This window comes from Lolium rigidum, chromosome 5 (assembly GCF_022539505.1).
Source record: "Lolium rigidum isolate FL_2022 chromosome 5, APGP_CSIRO_Lrig_0.1, whole genome shotgun sequence".
Classification (NCBI taxonomy): domain Eukaryota; kingdom Viridiplantae; phylum Streptophyta; class Magnoliopsida; order Poales; family Poaceae; genus Lolium; species Lolium rigidum.
In genome coordinates this window covers 31,855,861-31,859,387 of record NC_061512.1, presented here as the reverse complement: position 1 = coordinate 31,859,387, position 3,527 = coordinate 31,855,861, and positions in this window count along the sequence as shown.

Below are 3,527 nucleotides of genomic sequence, written 5' to 3'. Positions count from 1 at the left end.
CGACCATCCATGCTTCCCCCATCCATGTGTGAGTAAATCCCCGCTGTAGGCTGAAGGGGATGGTAGGGATTGGCTGAGATTGTTCATGTAATAGCCATAAGATTGTTAGGGCATGGTGCCTAGTATCCGTTGTTGGTACTTTTATGATATTGTTGCAACTTGTTATGCTTAATGCTTGTCACTAGGGCCCGAGTGCCATGATTTCAGATCTGAACATGTTATTGATTCATGATGATATTCATTGTTTTATGATCTTACCTGCAAGTTGTATACACATATTGCTGTCCGGAACCCGAGGCCCAAAGTGACAGAAATTGGGACAACCGGAGGGGAAGGCTGTGATATAAGGATCACATGTGTTCACGGAGTGTTAATGCTTTGCTCCGGTGCTCTATTAAAAGGAGTACCTTAATTACCAGTAGTTTTCCTAGAGGCCCGGCTGCCACCGGCTGGTAGGACAAAAGATGTTGTGCAAGTTTCTCATTGCGAGCACGTACGACTATATATGGAACACATGCCTATGGTTATTTAGTACTTGGATACTTGTTTTATTATTATCTCGCAAATGCCTTGTCTTGATTATTACATGAGTTATCTTATCCATGCGAGTGCCCGTTCATCCATCCCTATGCCTACGGTATTTTAATCCTGCTCGCTTACTATAATCACTATCGTTGTCTTTATTACACCGTTGCTTATATTTCACTACTGCTATCTGCTATAAAACTGTTGCTACTCGATAAACTATTGCGAGCAAGTCCGTTTCCAGTGCGGCTGAATTGACAACTCCGCTGTTAAGGCTTACAAATATTCTTTGGCTCCCCTTGTGTCGAATCAATAAATTTGGTTTTACTTCCCTCGAAGACTGTTGCGATCCCCTATACTTGTGGGTCATCAAGACTATTTTTTTCTGACGCCGTTGCTGGGGAGCATAGCTTTATTTGCAAGTTCACTTGAATTGATATTGTTCGCTGCAAATCCTCCATCATGGGTAAACCTCGCGATGCTAAAGTCGCCATATTACCATCCACTACAAGAAAAGGTACAACTCTGAGTACCTCTGCTGCTCTTGATTCACCATCTGTGATAAGTCAACGTGTTTCACCACCACAAAGCTTCACATGCTGGTACTTCTGCTGAATCTGAAAATTCCTCTTATAATCTTGATGATGCTTCTACTTTGCTTGATGATAATGGTTCATTAGGTCCTTTTCTAGCTAGATGCTAAAATTGATAGGTCTAGACAAATTGATAATACTGAAATTCCTAATGAAAATACTGTTACACCTGTTAATTCACCTGAGTCTGTTGAACACTCTAGTGATGATTTTGATGAAGATTATGTGGAACTTGATGGTGATTTTATTGATAAATGTAATGCTACTACTGGTGCAAGTAACATTAAAAAGATTCTTGCACAACATGCTGTTAGATATAAACTGTCTCCTGATCCTAAATTTGCCACATCTCCTATAAACATTAAGGATAAGGATTATGATTTTCTCTTGATTTATCTCATATATCTATTGTTGAGAAAACACCTTTTTGTGGTACTGAAAAAGAAAGTGCTCTGTAGAGCACATGAATGAGCTTTCTACTTTGAGTAGCTTGTTTTCTGATGATATCAAGAAGCGTACTTATTTTGTTGCTAAATTTTTTCCTTTCTCATCAAAGGATGATGCTAAAACTTGGTATAATAGTTTGCCTCCTGGTTCTATTGATAGTCCAAGTGGTTTGCTTGATGTTTTCTTCCGAAAATATTTTCCTGCTAGTGCTCAACATATTGCTTTGCAGAAAATTTATAGTTTTGACCAGGAAGATGGAGAGAAATTGCCTGAAGCTTGGGCAAGGTTTTGCTCTCTTCTTAGAGCTCGGCCTAGACATGACATGGAAAAGCATGACTTACTTGATATATTTTATAGTGGACTAACCATTGAGTCTAGGGCATACCTGGATAGTTGTGCTGGTTGTGTTTTCAGGAAAAGAACTCCGCACGAAGTCGAAGAATTAATGGCTAGAATAAGCCAAAATCATGATGATTGGACTACACCTGAACTAACCCCAACACCAATATTGAAGAAGAGGGGTATGATTGAATTAAATGATCAAGATATGAGGGAAGCCAAGAAATCTCTTAAAGAGAAAGGTATTAAATCTGAAGATGTGAAGAATTTACCTCTCATAGAAGATTTATGTAAGATAATTCCCCCTTCATCCACAATTGAGGTACATTCTCTTAAACGCTTTGGCAAAGGAGATATTCCTTACTCAAAACCTTCTGATCAATGTTTAGATGAATTTGATAATTATGTTGTTAAGCAAGATAACTTTAATATGAGAGTAGGGAATCATTTAATGGAAAATTCTCAAGCTATTAGTAAATTGCATGATATTGTGGAGAGAACCTCCAATGATGTTAAGATGCTTGTTAAACATTTTCATATGGTTCAAACTCAAATTGATCAACTCACTAAAGTGCAAAATGACTTGTTAAAAAATACTTCCAAAGAAAAACATGCTTATTAAGTAACAACTAGAGGTGTTGTTTCTACTCGGGATCCTCTATATCCTGAGGGGCATCCCAAAAGAGTTGAACAAGATTCTCAACGAACTAAAGAAACTAGTGCTCCTTCTAAGAAAAAGAAGAAGAAACATAAAACTGTTGTAGAATCTTCTGAACCTGTTAATGATCCTAATAGTATTTCTATTTCTGATGCTGAAACTGAAAGTGGTAATGAACATGAAAAGGATAATGATAAGAATGATGCTTCTGATAAAGAAGAGGTTGAAGATGAACCTGAAAAGCAGGTTAAAAATAAAAAGTATACTAAAGAGGATTTCATTGCTAAGAAACATGGTAATGAAAGGGAACCTTGGGTTCAAAAGCAAATGCCTTTTCCTGTTTTTCAAAAATTTACAAAAATTATATCACTGGTCCTATTTTTCAAAATGCAACCTGGGAGTGCCTGGGGCTGACCAGTGGGGCACCCCAGGGCTGCACCCCATGTGCCGGCGCGGCCAAGGAGGGGGGCGCGCCACCCTGTGGGGAGGGCCCCACCTGGCCCTCCACTCACTCATCCACCTACCACTTCACTCTCTCCCACGGGAAAACACACCACCATTGTTCAAACCCGAGTTTCTTGTTGTTCTTGCTCGAGATTTTCGATCTCCTTGCTCAGCCCATCTTTGCTGCTGAGATTTGGGGTATTTGTTCTCCGGTATGTGACTCCTCCGATTATCCAAATAGAATTTTGTTTAGTTGAGTATATCTTGAGTATTTTGCTGCTGTAGGTGACATGTTAAGTGAGTTTGCATGCTTGTTCTAAGGTGTAAAAATTAGTTTTGATGCATGTTTAGTACTCTATCAAGTTCCTATAGTAGTCTCCCTCATTTATATGTCTCAAAATCAACTTTTATAATGATTGTTGAAAAATTTCAGCAAATGGAGTGGAATAGACACCAACTCAACCAACATGAATTGGAGGTGCCACCGTGAAGAGGGGGTATTCCCCTCCTACTACCCATGC